The 15,734-nt window shown below is 42.6% G+C and overlaps 1 protein-coding gene across 10 annotated transcripts in view; it reads right to left on the reverse strand.

Moving 5' to 3' along the window:
* The window catches only part of dlgap1a (discs, large (Drosophila) homolog-associated protein 1a), a 770,519-nt gene that overhangs the window by 598,373 nt on the left and 156,412 nt on the right, over positions 1 to 15,734 (reverse strand). For 9 of the 10 annotated variants that reach the window (XM_087986494.1, XM_087986491.1, XM_087986492.1 and 6 more), the window contains exon 2: positions 5,913 to 6,023. The exons of the other annotated variant lie outside the window; for it this stretch is intronic. The gene's annotated coding sequence lies outside the window, so the exon portion shown is untranslated. The remainder of the gene's footprint in view (positions 1 to 5,912; positions 6,024 to 15,734) is intronic. 10 annotated transcript variants of the gene reach the window in all.

A 15,734-nucleotide genomic window follows, 5' to 3' on the forward strand; every position in this document is an offset into this window, starting at 1 on the left:
ATGTATTTTTGTTTTTGTTATTCTTAATGTGGAACTTGTTATGGATTCTGAGCAACAATTCTGTAAAAATATGGACGTATGATTGAGGTGGAACTGCTGCGTTGCAAGTTATCAACTAAGTTTGGGAGACTGTACCATGAGGTTGGGGGACTCTTAATGGTGAGTATAAATTTCTGTCATTAAATGGTCAGTAGTTTGTCACTGTATTGAACTAAATTAGCTTTATTGTCACATGTACTCAGATGAGTCACAGAGTCATAGAGATGTTCAGCACCGAAACAAACCCTTCGCTCCAGCACATCCCTGCTGACCAGAAATCCTAAATTAATCCATTTGCCAGCACTTGGTCCATATCCCTCTAAACCCTTTCTATTTATATACCCATCCAGATGCCTTTTAACTGTTGTAATCATACCAGCCTCCACCACTTCTTCTGGCAGCTCATTCCACACATGTACTCCACTCTGAGTGAAAAGGTTGCCCTTTAGATCCCTTTTAAACCTTGCCCTCTAGTTCTGATTCTCCCACCCCAGGGAAAAGACCTTGTCTATTTACCCTATCCATGCTCCTCATAATTTTATAAACCTCTGTAAGGTCACCCCTCAGCCTTCGATGCTCCAGGGAAAACAGCCCCAGCCTGTTCAGCCTTTCCCTATAGCTCAAAACCTCCAACCCTGGCAACATCCTTGTAAATCTTTTCTGTACCCTTTCACGTTTCACAGCACCCTGCAGTGAAAGGTTTACATGGACTAACATTGTAAGGTTAGCAGACTGCCATTCTGTGCTCAGTACATAACAAAAATGTACTGACCACATAGTGACAATGTGGTCAGTACACTGTCACTCTATGATTTGGAGCCAGATACTCTGAGGTTAGATTAGCACTATGTGGTCAGTGCACAGCTCCCATGTTATGCTAGACTGTAGCTGAAGGTGCTAGGATGTTGATAAGTCCAATGTTGTTGATGGCCATGTCAACCCTCAATTCTTTGCTTGTCTATTATTAACAAGTTGAACAGAACTGCTGAAATGGCACGTTATTTCCTTGACCACATATTGCTAATCTGATAACCATTACCTTCTGGGCCCCTGGGTTGAATCGTATGCCTTTTTGGCTAAGTCCAGGTTGCATTGAGAATTTTGGAGGGACTTTTGCCACAAGGCCTCATGGGTTTTCTCACCATAGCTTACCAAACGTACCTCATTAACCATTTACGCTCACATCCAATCCTGGCCCCATTTTACCATCCAGCATCAATAGATAGCCTGGAATCTACCAGCATCCCTTGCACCCATGTCATCTTTGAAAGCCTATTGTTCACCAAGAGAAGCTCTGTCAATCTGGAGCCACGCCTTCATGCTTCCTGTTATTTACCCCAGAGTTGGCAGACAGGGGAAATGTTGGTGCTCTGTGACAAGGTGCAAAGACAGGGCATCTTCCTGCCCCAGCACAGGAGGCTACAACACAAGACCATGCCAGCCTGGTCCAAAGTTGCCATTCAGGTTAAAGCAGTCTTAAGGGATGCCTGACATTGTAGGTAGAATGTCAATGAAGCTTCATTCTGCCAATGCAAGCAGAAGGCCCACCAACTTCTCTCCGATACCTCACACTCACTCCATCTCTGCTACTAATCTACCCACCGTCCACCAATACTCTTGCTATCTCTCTCACCATTGCCTGTAACATCTGTCCTATGTGCTGTCACCCACCCTAGGTCACAATAACACGAATTCTGCAAGCCCTTTACATTGCCAACTCAGGACACCTCCCCACCTATGCCAAAAGAGACAGCCGTGCCACCCACTTTCACCTCCTTAATACCCGCCTCTTTCGCATTTTGGGAGAAAAACAGCTCTCAACAGGGCAGAAATCATCATTATGGCTGCCTGGCATACAGTTCCCCACCCCTTACAGGAAGAGCCACCTGTTTCTGACTGCCCTGAGTAGCTGATTCAGTTTTCCAAGTCCCTGGACTGATATCAGAGGCTGTCCTTTACTTACTGTGCTGGGACCCCTGACCAATGACTTGACTGAAGCCTGCTGACAACCAGGGCAAGTTTCCTTTGTTTGTATCTGCTAAATGGCAAGGCAAGATGAAAGTAATATCAGATCAGATTCCCTACAGTATGGAAACAGGCCCTTTGGTCCAACAAGTCCACACCGACCCTCCGAAGAGTAATCCACCCAGACCCATCCTCCCACCCTATATTTACCCCTGACTAATGCACCTAACACTGTGGACAATTTAGCATGGCCAATACACCTGACCAGCACATCTTTGGATTGTGGGAGGAACTGGAGCACCCAGAGGAAATCCACGCAGACATGGGGAGAATGTCCAGACAGATAGTCATCTGGGCTAGGACTAGAACCCAGGTCCCTGGTGCTGTGAGGCAGCAGTGTTAGCCACTGAGCCACTGTGCTTGGTATATTTGGCTGAGGGGCAAGGCACAAAAAGTCAAAGTGGGGTGATGTATGGGATACTATACACATCCATCCCTAGGGTGCAAATGAATGAGCACTTTGACCGTGAGCAAAAAACGTGGAGATGCAGCCTTAACCAGTGTATGAGCTGGGTGTGTGTCCCTCAGCACACAGTGTTCTTTCTGCAGCATTACAATAATAGTTGCTGGTGAAGCCTCAGGTGCATCACTGAATTGTTTGACAAGTTTGGGAAAATGGGAAGGTTAATAATAATGAGGAGGATTGCTCCATCAACAAGATATTGAACAAGCAATAATCTCCGTTAATTGGCAACTCTCTGCTGCCTAGCAAGAAACTTGACAGACCACTTTCAAAAAGCTTAAACGATGGCATGAGATGCTCCCGATGTTGAGATGGGCATCGCTGAGCTTCTCATTCAATTCTTCCATAAATCTTGCCCACACCCGTCACACCTCGATAAGGTTCCACCCCAAGTTGTTTAACAAGCAATAATGTCTGTCTCTGTTTGTCCAGCATAGGGCTAGATCTGGAGATTACAGATCTGGAGATTACAGTGAGACTGTGCTGGTTTAAACCTGTGGGGATTGGCATTAGATTTACTACAAATTGTCTGAAAGGAGGAGACAGGGAGTCAAAAGCAGAGCGTCAAAACCTTTTTGCGAATGTTAGGAGGCCGTGGAATGCCTGCTGTACAGCATTTTAAATTCCATTAGAGCAGACAGCTTTAAAAGCATAGAAGTAGCCTGAACTTTTCTGCTGTCATCCACTGTCTGCATGTTAAAGTAGTGCATTGCATGTAAAACTACTTTGGGGTAGCCTAAGAGACATGATAAGAAGCTAAATAGCTGCACGTCCCCTCCTTAATGGGATTGTCATTTTTGATTCAAGGCAACTTCCATTACTTCTATTATTTAGAGAATGTCTGAGTTTGACCTGTTCAGATCACCTAAGATTCAAATATACCTTTCTCCTTAAAAGTAGAACAGCATACAAGCCACAGAACAGTAGTGCAATATGGGTGCAGAAAAATTAAAAATGATGAGGTGCTAAATAGGCTGGTGTGCATCACCGGCAGAGACAAATTTAAATTTTGCAATGTTCTTTAAATAGAGATAGGGATAGGAACTTCAAGAAAAGAACAAATAAAAAAGTCTTATTTTCATAAAGCTTTAATGAAAGGTGGATAGCATTTTATTACATGAACAGTTAGCAGATATAATTGAGAATAAGCAGCCTTTCCAAGATCAGATAGTGTAAGCATCAATGAAATAAAAATCTTGATACTGCAATCATTAAGGTAATTTTTCTCATGACCATTACAATAAAAATCCTCTTAATTTTGCATTCCCCGTCATACCCCTGTCCACCTCCTTCCACGACTTTGTAAATCTGGTGCCAAATCTTCAGATTTGAGTTTGTAACATTTCAGTGTAAGTCAATTAATTTGTAATTATTTCTGTAGCCCTCTTGTTTTCTTCTAAAACAGTTTTTGAGGTCTAGCTTTAGAATTAATGGGTTTTCTGTACTATGAATGGATTTTAATTTTATCTTGGGATTGATTTTTGACCCAGTGAGGTAAATAATGGGGCCTCAAGGGTTTTTAGAGGTTCAGGGGAAGACCCATCGTTAAGAGAACAATTTTATTTTTGGTTTTGCATTGAATTTTGAGCAGTCCTGTGAAGTCTTTGAATGAAGACAGCTGTACAGACCACTGTTCCTGAGAAGGGAAGGATATAATGAACTAGGTTACCTTAGAGTGAAGCGTTAATGTTAATCCTAGACCAGAAACAATGGGATAAAACCCTGTGTAGCAGTTACTTAAAGCTGTGTATACTTAAGGTCAGGTACAAAATAGTTCCACAAAGAAGCTATCTGCAATTCTGGTCTGCCTGTTAAAGTCACAAGTGACTTAAACCTACCAAGGTATTAGAGACAGGGACTCTGGTGTGAATATGGTACAAATGGTGCTTTTGAGTCCTATGCAAGGTGAACTTATGAGTATTGTTCCAAGGTTGTGTTTTAGGTACCATACAAAAACTGTTATTTTTCTTTTCAATTTATGAAGGAGTGTTTTGGTATTAAAGGCATTATACGTTTCCTGTGTATTTAACAATATTTGAATTTGTATTCTCACCAGATAGCATGATAATACTGTGCCTTTAAAAAAAATGTGTCCTCTCTTGTTTCTCTTGCAGAAACTCTTGTCATCCTGGTACCAAGGTGGCTGCTCCAGACAAACAGATTAAAAAGCTTTGGGTTTTAAAAAATTAGACAAAAGAAGCAATTTGCAGGCAGCGTCAGGCTCATACAGAACCAAGGGACTTTGGGTTTTTCTTTCAGTTTGATTTTGAGTTAGCTGGGTGTTGGACCTAATAGGCGTATCACTCTCTTTCTCTGCTGCGTGTGAAGACTTAGACAGAAAGATCTTCTTAAAAATAAAAAGCAGGCATTTTTTTCGGTCTTTCTTGCAGCTGGACTGGAAGAAGACAGCACGTGAGAATAAAACTGTTTTGCTAAATTGCCTTGCCAAGCATGTGTTTATGGGATGTTGCCTATACTGGAGCAGTTGATGATGAGTGGTTAAAGAATACATTATCTTGTTAAGAATTTCAATAGAGTTAGTTATGCCAGTGCTTCTTTTCATTTGCATTTCAACTGTGGTGTTGCTTAAAGCCTAGTGGTGAACTAATCAAATTACATCTAGAACACAGTGCCCCACACTTTCTGTTAAATAAATATAAAAGATAGGGACCAGGCTCTTGTTACTATATTGGTGGGTTGGTCTGGTCCATAATTGTAGCTTGATTTATTCTATTTTATTTTAATTAATGTTGTTAAAAAAATTCTGTTCCATTGTTAAAACAAAATCTGCATTCAAGCTCATGTTTCATTGAGAGATCACTTGGCTAAAACCAAAGCAAATAAAAATATGCTCTATCAAGTTAAGTCTGGAATCTGACTTGGCCAGTAATAATATCAGCTGCATCCAAAATGCCGCTACCAATTCTTCTTTCTATGCCGAGTCTAAGGGCCTATCTGTCAGTGGTAGTGGATAGACCACCCTACAGTCTTAAAAATATGAGGCTTCTGTCAAGCTATAGTACCACTAACATTAATTAATTAGGTTTAATTACCATTAAGATGCCAGGCATATCAAATCTGCCTCTCGAGACTTTGTGAGACCTCAGCTCCACCCAAAAACTCTGTGATTTCATCAGATTTGATTGAGCTCAATGAAGCTCAACATTAACATTTTCAGAACCATTACCTTACAACAATATTGAGCAAAACTGTATTTTTAAGCACATTAATTTACTTCACAAGTTTTGTTAATTACCAACTATGTTTACAGCAATTTTTGATGTCTCAGTTTAGAATTGGATACAATTTGTTATGTAAATTGTCATTATAAGGAAAAATGATTAGCATCAATAAGAAAATAAAGTTCTGTTGAAGGCTCACCAACCTGGAATGTTAACTTTGCTTCTCTCTGCACAGATACCGCAAGACCTGCTGAGTATTTCCAGCATTTTCCACCTTTCTTTCACATTTCCAGCATCCACAATAGTTCACTTTTCTAAGAAAACAAAGAAGTTTTCTGTAAACTGTCTACATAAAGATCTTCATTCATTTCTAGTCATCCTGAATGTTTGTCAAATGTTTATTTACAAAGCAATTGTTAGAGCAAACGCAACCAGGTGACTGAGTGAAAGAGGAGTATTTACATTAGAGTGCTTTTTAAGATTTCAGGACATTCCAAATCAATTTTGTTACCTTGCAATTGACCACTGCTATAAAACAGCAGCCAATTTGGATATCAGTAAAGTGAACTATGCCAATACAGAGGAAACTCGATTATCCGAATACCAATTATCCGAAAATCGGATTATCCAAAGGAGATCTCAAGGTCCCAATAGAAACATTACATCAAAGACATGTTTCCAACAGTGATCACGTCTTTTATCATTGTGATTAAACAGGCACTGTCTCCAAATGCCTGACTGCCCGCCCTCTCTCTCCCCACACTTTCCCTGGAGTTCCACACAGGGGTGTACCCTAAACCCCTCCTTCCCAGGAATAATCTCTCCAACATTGTCCTGTACAGCGCAAACATGGAACCTGTCAAAAATTTGCAGTAAAAAAGTTTGTGTGTATGTGCGTGCATGCGCGCGCACTCTATTTGGGGACTTACCCCACAAAGGCAGCTGCAGCAGCAGCACTCTTGTTGTTGATGTGTAGTCTGGCTGCCCCAGAGAGGGGCCAGGGGTGGATGCCGGGGAGCGGAGGAGGGTGGTCTGTTTTGGGGGCGGGGCTCCCGCGTTTTGTGTTGGGGTGGGTCGGTGGGGTTGGACCAGGTTTGGGGGCGGGGTTGGGAGCAGGGAGCCGTAATGGACCGGATCGGGAGGCAGGGTTGACTGGGGGGAAACGAGAGAGAGGTGTTGTTGGGGGTGTGGTCTCGCCCACTGTTTGCTGCTTCAGTCTCCTGAATAGGGAGAAGACTTTAAAACTCTGAGCCCCAAAGGAAACGCATTGAATCAATTTTCCAAATAATCGATTATCCAAACGAAATAGTGCCCGCCCATCACGTTCGGATAATCGAGGTTCCACTGTATATAATAAGAAGACAGTCTAGACCCTATCTTGTTCTTATTTTAAAGATAAGTGTAAGGCATTGATTGACTTCACGGCAAATCTATTGAAATGCTTCACAAAATTATATATATGTACATTAATTACTACTAATTAATTGATCCAATCTAGTAACATAAGCACACCCTTGACTAAAGCAAATTCAGTAACTAAATTGTCCCACATGCAATTCTACCAGCAAGAAGAGAACTCAAGCTTTTTGCTGTAACACAGAGAAGAAGAGCTTCCATATCCTTGCTTTAAGACCCCAACAACTGCTACTGAAGGCTAAAACTAAAAAAAATCCTGGTTTTGTGAGAGCTTGACCCCACCCATTCAGGCTGCTTCTGTTGTCCCACCTTCAAAAAAAAACACCAAGGCCCCACAAGCTGTTTACTTCACTGGCTCTGGAACACACTCGGCTCGATCCCTCCATCTCAACCTTCCTTCACAAAAAAACCAGAACAAACTACTTCTACTAAATCCATAGTATCGTCAGAGAAGGCAGCTCACCACCATCTTCTCAAGGGGAATTAGAGAAGTGTAATTAGAGACTGTTGGCACAGTCAGACACAAGCATATCCCCGAAATGAATAAAATCACTGTCACCAGACCCAGCAGCAATACTGTCAAACTTTTGAGCTACAGCTGAAGGATGGAGCTGAAGCAAAATCCTCAAATCAATTCCTCTGAAAAATGCAATCAAAAATCTACAACTGCTTGCTAATGTAGGAAATTTCACCCATTAATCATAATTTTATTCATTGTTATTAGTTTATGGAACATGCCAGAAGAAGTGGTCAAGGTGAGTACAATTATAATATTGAAAAGGCATCAGGATGGGAACATGAATAAGCAAAGTTTAGAGGGATATGGGCCAAATACTGGCAAGTGGGGCTAGATCAGTTTAGGATACCTGGTTGGCATAGATGAACTAACCAACGAGTCTGCTTCAATGGTGTTTAACTCTATGTATGTAAGAGGAGCTAAAAATTGATTCACATACTTTTTGATCAGGTTGAACTCAATGGGCAACATACCCGCCATGCTTTCATGTAGATTTTATGCTCCTAACTCATTATTCCAATTGTAGCTGGGGGCTGAGCCTCTTCCCTATTGCTAGCTGTTCCTTTAAATTGCTGGAGGCCTTCATGCAAATTGCCACATTGTGGTGGCCACAAGTAGTGAAGCCAACCCACTCTTCTTCAAGGCAACCTGCATCTCTTAAAGGGAAACTGCTCTGAAAATACTGCTGCAATTGAAATGATGTCAGAGCGAACCTCAGGGCAGAGTTGAAGGCAGAATTGCAAAACAGCGTGTGATGAGACCCTATCAACCTTTCCATAGTTCAGAAAGGAGTCTAAATCAATGCAGCAAGTTCGGCATATGAAGCTTCAGTCTGTGAAGATGGCGTAGCTCACCAGCTGAAGGCGCTTCAATAAGCTCATGAACACAGTCACAGCTGAAGGATTTCATGGTGATCAATCTGTCTGGGGGCAAGCCTACACATCTGACTGTGGTGAAAAACATCTACCTGCTCCTTTGGCTGGCACTGTGGCTCAGTGGTTAGCACTGTTGCCTCCCCAGTGCCAGGGACCCAGGTTTGATTCCACCCCCAGCTGACTGTGTGGAGTTTTCACATCCTCTCCGTGTCTGTGTGGGTTTCTTCTAGGTGCTCCACAGTCCAAAGGTATGCAGGTTAGTGGATAGGTCATGCTAAACTGCCAGGGATGTCCAGGCTAGGTGGATCGATCATGGGAAATGCAGGGTTACAGTAGAGTAGGTGGGTGGGTCATAGTGAGATGATCTTCAGAGGGTTGGTGGGGACTTGAAGGGTGAAATGGCCTGCTTCCACACTGTAGGAATTCCATGATTCAAACTCTTAGGATGTGACTTCTGTACTGACATTATCATCATCAAGACCGCTGACCATGTCTGCCTGCAACCGGTAAGGGGCACTGAGGGGGGTGGGGCACAGCAGGCAGATGGTAATGGAGGTGGACAGGGAAGGTGACAGTGTTGGACTTGTATTGTGAATGAAGCGGTGGGCATGGAAGTGTGTGTCACAGGGATGGGATTAGTAATGGCTCTGACCTTGACCCCATGAGCTTGAATGTGCAGTCACTTTGAAGTGACTGATCACATTGACCAGGCCGAGGCCTCCAAGGGTTTTACCGTCATGGACCTAGTAGGCAATGCCTGAAAGGCCATCTCTTCCTGTATCCAAGGGGCAGTCACCTCTTCCCAGTTTGACAATTTCCATAAGGTAACGTAAAGGTGAGTAATTCTCTGGCACCTGAGAAAGTCTGTAAGGAGAAGCCTGGGAACTATAGTCCAATGAGTCTGACATCAATGGCGAATAAGTTGTTGGAGGGATTCTGGAAGATAGGATTTACATGTAATTGGAGAGGCAAGGACTGATTATGGATAGTCTGCATGGCTTTGTGCCTGGGAAATCGTAGCTCACAAACTTGATTGAATTTTTTGATGACATAACCAAAAAGATGAGCTGTAGATGTCATCCAAATTGTCCTGTTCGTAAAGCCTTTGACAAGGTCCTAATGGTATTCTGATTAGTTAAAGTTAGATCCCATAGAATTCAGGGCGATCTTGCCAATTGAATACAAAAGAGGTAAGAGTGTGCCTGGGCTATGAAGGCAAGATGTGGCAAGCTGAAGGCAGGATTTACAGTTAATGGTAGGGCCCTGGGTAGTGTGTCGAACGCAGAGCCTAGGGGTTCAGGTACATGGTTCTTTGAAAGTTGCATCACAGGTAGACTGGGTGGTTAAGAAGGCATTTAGCACATTTGCCTTCATTGCTCAGACCATTAAGCATAGGAGTTGGGACATTATGTTGAGATTGTACAATGGTAGTGAGGCCACTTTTGGAGTACTATGTACATTTCTATTTACTCTGCTATAGGAAGAATAAAACTAAATTGGAGAGGGCTCAGAAAGGATTTACCAGGATGTTGCCGAGACTGGAAGGTTTGAGTTATAAGGAGAGGCTAGATAGGCTGGGACATTTTTCACTGCAGCATAGGAGGTTGAGAGGTGACCTTATAGAGATTTATAAAATCATGAGGGGCACAGATAAGGGCAATTCAAAACTAGATGGCATAGTTTTAAGGTGAGAGGAGAAAGATTTAAAAGGGATGTGAGGGGCAACCTTTTCACACAGAGGGTGGTTTTTACGTAGAATGAACTGCCAGAGGAAGTGTAGCTACAGTTACAACATTGAAAAGACATTTAGACAAACACATGAATAGGAAAGGTTTCAAGGGATATGGGTCAAACGCAGGCAAGTGGGACTAGTTCCAAGAAACTTGGTCGGCATGTACGAGTTGGACCAAAGGGTCTGTTTCTGTGCTGTATGACGCTGAGAGTCTATGCCGAGAGTGTGGTGCTGGAAAAGCACAGCAGGTGAGGCAACATCCAGGTAGGAGAATTGATGTTTCAGGCATAAACCCTCCATCAGGCATCCCTGCTCGAAACGTCGATTTTCCTGCTCCTGGGACACTGCCTGATGTGCTATGCTTTTCCAGCACCACATTTTCGACTCTGATCTCCAGCATCTGCAGTCCTCACTTTCTCTAAGACTCTATGACCTCAGTCAGCTTGTTTTGCCAGATGAGGTATTAAAAGAGCTCACTTGCACAAAGTGCATCCTTCCAAAAATGCAGACTGCCGTGCATGTGAGAGAAGACACCATTTCAGGGCAATGTGCGATAGCCAGCAGCCTTTATCTCTAAGATGGGTGACACCAGCAGGACCACAGGAAGGAGATGTTTTCCAACTATTTGAAATCCCTTCCCTAAGTGACAGTCGATTTCTGCAGTTATAGAGCTCTTCATCAGCAGAGTCTAGACAAGATTTAAACTCAATATGGAATCGCCATCTCCATCCTCTGAAATTATGGCTTGCAGTGGCTAAGACTAGAATCCCTTCAGTTCATCACATCCTGTCTTTCTCAGCACAGGGCACACATCACTGAAGTTCTGATAGCGAGACTCTGAGATTTGACTGAGATGTTAAAAACCGTGAAGGGGCTTAATGGGATAAATAAGGAGAATCTGTTTTCAGTGCCAGAAGTGTCAGTAACAGTGGACACGGATTTGCCAAAGAACCAGAGATGACTTAAGAAAACCTATTTTCATGTGGCGACTAAAATCTAGAATCAGTGTGTTACAAACAAATTCAGTCATAACTTTCAAAAGATAATTGGATAAATGCTTGAAAGAATGCAAACTGCAGAGCTATGGAAAAAGGTTAGGTAAGAGGGACTAATCAGTTAGACTCTACCACTGAGCTGAAGTAGGGAGTAATGTTCCTCCGAGCAGTATTTTTCTATGTTACTGATAGTAAAATGGCAGCAGAAAAGGGGAAAAGCTCAACATCAACAACCAATTTAGTTTCAAAAGCCTTATTTAGGCATAATCTTAACATGCAGTTTATAAGGTTTCCAGTATTTTATTTTGTAGCATTTCAAATGCAATCATATTAAAAATAAATTGTGCGTGTCAGTTTGGTGGTGGTTGATACTACTCAGGCTTTCTCAAGAGAACTGAATGCCAAAGTCTTCATGAAAAATATTTCAATGGGCATGAGGCGAAATAGGAGAATAGGATTATCTGAGTTATTCTTAGAGGAAGCTGGCTTGGACACAATGGGTCATACCTTAAGCATTCTGTGAATGTATAAGGTATGAATAAACAGCAGCTATTATCAAGTAACATTCGGATCCAGTAAGGCACACATTTGACCAAAAGAAGGTCTCCACTTCCTGTTTGCTCCTTCAGAGACTTGGCAGGTTGCATAGCCCTGGAAAATGGACACAACATGTCCAGTTTATAGGTTCATTTTGTTATCTAAAACATTCTCACTATAAAGTTTTCATCATGATTTAATCACATGTTTTATATCCAGGAATGTCAAATAAAAATTTACAAAAGTTCCATATTTGCCACAAAGTATTTAATTCTGACATTCAATATTACTTTGAAACTTACTTTAAAAATACCAGGATCTACCCAAAGCTAACATAATAGCTGTGATTACTAAACAATGTTCTGAGTTGATTGGAATTTGTTTTGGAAAGGTTGACTATCTATGAAACGTTTATATATCACCTTTCATGACGTCAGGATGGCCAAAGTGCTTTATGGCCAACTGTGTACTTTTTGATGCCCAGTCACTGTCACAGTAAATGTAAGTCAATGTAGGATATGTAGCAGCTAATTTGTGTACAGCAATCTTCCCCAAGTAACAATGTGATAATTATTAAGTAATCTGTATGAAGAATGTTGATTGGTGGATAAATAATGGTCAGAACACAAGGCAGAACCCACCTGTTCATTTTCATTGTGTTACGATGAAACTTACCTGAGCGAGTAGGTAGAAGTTTGCTCTAAAATCTCAGGAAAGGACAGTACAGTCAACAGTGCTACACAGGACTGCCAATGTACATTGGTCACATCACTGGACTAGGATTTGAACCCACACTGAGTGCTGAGGATACTGCCAACTGAGACTTGGCTAATGCACCAAAACAGTTTATATTGAACGTTCAACATATAAGGCAATACTAATCAAAATGAAATGAATAAAAAGCCAGGATATATCGACACATATTTCATATCAATGGTGCTGTTGGAGCAGATCACTCTCCATGAGGTTTCGCGATATTCCAGCTATTCCCAGGTTATGCAACCCAAGTATTGCAGCCTCTTGAGAAGGCCGATCACACAGGCATTCCCTGCAAATGTTGAAAACCATAAACCAGGACTGTGCTGACATCCCCCAGCCTTGCTGACTGTTGAGGTGGCTTCATCCTAACTTGGATCTCAGAGATCCGTTCAGTCGATTCGCTGTCACCAAAAATTAAGACATTTTCTGTTAGACAGGCCCAATACTAACATTTCTTAAACAGATTGGACATCCAACTTCCATTTGAGCTGAACTTGAAGAAGACCTGCTATTGTAGTGAGTCTGGAAGAGCTCTGGAACGCTTTTAAAGTTGTCCTCTGAGATCTGGTACTGGCAATCAGGAAGGATGGAGGAACTGGGGGGCTCCACCCATGCCACAGAGTACTCAAACAGAAGACTCTTGCTACCCCCAGACTGGTGGAGAAGATCTCCAAGTTTCAGCTGGTGGCATCCTCAATAAAGTGGAGGGTCAAGCCGTTGCCACTAAATTACCATCTACGACAGAAAAAGGATCTTTATTGGCCACTTAAGTTACTAAATTGGCCCCAGGCTGGAAAGGAGATCTTTCTCACCACGTTGGTCTTTGAGATGACCATAAACTAGAGCAGAGAATGTAGAGAGGAAAGGTCTGCAGTGGAAGTGATAGGAGAACGCAGGGAGGAGGTATCATGGACAGCATTCAGGTGAGCACGTTGTCAGAGAGCAGACTATCAGGCCCAAAGTTCAATGGTGCAGCTTCCAACACCAATCCGGCATTTGTCACCTCTACATCACATCACCGTGCCCTTAAGCCACCCTCCAACAATAAAATTCACTAACAGAAACCTCTGTAGATCAGCTTGAACTGCAAACAGTTCCAGTCATACAAACAAGATGAAACAACTCATACATGTACATTTCAACGGTGCCACTTTTGTGGATGCTTTCGTACATTTTCATGCTCTGACCCAGTGCCACCTCCTGTGAAAGTCGCTGACTTTCACTGGTGGATGCCACAGATGGCTGGCAGGATTGCTTTGAGTAGCTCTGACCTTAAGAGTCCAGTGTGAGACTGCACAAGCTTGGATAGTGTAGCAGCAGTGTGTATTGCCTGTCTATATGGAAACAACACAGGCACCGGTGAGCTAACTATTACCATTCTGAGAAAGGATAGCAGGTTTATGCTCTAGGGAGCATCTGCCATTTCTCCTGGCAATCTGATGGAAGACAGCTTGTTACGTTCATGCCCTTGTGAGAATTGAGAACCACAGTCAGGATGACAGCAGTCTGTGCCTGTACAGCAGCAGGCTGGACTTTCCTGGCAATAGGCAGGAATCATGGAACTTTGGTCTGAGCTTCCTGGGCAGCACTAAGAAGCTGGACTGTACCTTATTGGCATGGCCAGAGTCCTGACAAGGAGGCAGAAAGCTGGGCGCAATCCTGCTTCTGCCATTTGGAGGAAAGGCATGGCACATTTTTCAGGAATCAGGCAACTAATTGATTGCCGACAAAGTTCTCGTCCCTTTAAAGAATGATGTCTTGACGTCAAGAGCTACCAAGCAATCAGACGGCTGGAGGGTGGTGCGTGTATGGAACGAACTGCCAGAGGAAGTGGTGGAAGCTGGTATAATCACAATATTTAAAAGGCATCTGGATGGGTATATGAATAGGAAGGGTTTAGAGGAATTGGGCCAAATGCTGACAAAATGGAACTAGGTCTGATTGGGATGTCTGGTCAGCACAGACGAGTTGAGCCAAAGGGTCTGTTTCTGTGCTGTATGAATCTGTGAATCTAAGCGGTCGTTCAGTGTCACTGGGAGTGTAGCTACAACAATCCATCAAACAGGGCAACTCTTTTAACCAGACAAGCGAGTCTTGGCACACTGTGACCAGTCTAAGCAGGTTTACTAAGGAGGGCAGTTTGGTGTTGTTGAATGTGAAGTGATAGGGAATTGAGTGACTCCTTTTGAGCCACTGAGTACCCAAATATTAGATCCTGCTCCCCCTCCAAACCCACAGGAAGGTTTATGTCGTGACCTCTCCACATACTGGACGGTGCTGCCTTTGGCAGTAAAATGCCAGCAATAACAAGAAAAGGCAAGAGCTACTTCAGTGATTCAATTGGTCCTGGGCTGGGAGAGGCGCCCATCTTTCTGACATGTTAACAGCAAGATAACAGGTACTCCAACATCACCAGCCCTCACATGTTTTACAGCTCTGATCACTTTCCAGTGTTTACAGTAAATCCAATTCACTGAGTGACATCTGTCTGTACTGCATCAACAGGCTCTCCCTTTTCCACAGTGCGTAGTACTTTTCCAAAGGATTGTGGTGGCGTTATAGACAATATTGAAGATAGCATAAAAGTACAAAGGGTATTGATAGACTAGGAGGCAAAACTGTGGCAGATGAGTTTCAATGTAAGCAAGCGTGAGGTTATCCATTTTGGACCTCCAAAAAATAGATCAGGGTACTTTCAAGATGGCATTAAGTGGATGCCCAAGGGACGGCTGAAGTGCATAAATCTTTGAAATACCACAAACAGGTGCAGAAAATAATCAAGAAAGCTAATGGAATGCTGGCCTTAATATCTAGAAGGGTGGAGTATAAGGATGGAGAAGTTATACTGTAGCTATACAAAATGTTTATTAGACCCCACGTGGAGTACTGTGAGCAGATCTGGGCACTACATCTTAGGAAGGAGAGACTGGGGTTGGAGGGAGTACAACATAGGTTTACAAGAATGATACCTGGACTTCAAGGTTAAGCAACTAGGAGAAAATGAGGACTGTAGATGCTGGAGAATCAGAGCCAAAAGTCAAGGTTAAGGTATGAGGAGAGATTAGACAAATTTGGCTTGTTCTATCTTGAATTTAGATGGCTAAGAGTTGATCTGATCAAAAGTTTTAAGATATACTGTGAAGAGGAAAGGTCAACGGTGATAAAGACAACCTATTTCCATTGGTTGGGGATTC

The sequence above is a fragment of the Chiloscyllium plagiosum genome, unplaced genomic scaffold (genome assembly GCF_037043375.1).
Source record: "Chiloscyllium plagiosum isolate Xiang-an unplaced genomic scaffold, Cpla_swu_hap1 HiC_scaffold_4, whole genome shotgun sequence".
Taxonomy (NCBI): domain Eukaryota; kingdom Metazoa; phylum Chordata; class Chondrichthyes; order Orectolobiformes; family Hemiscylliidae; genus Chiloscyllium; species Chiloscyllium plagiosum.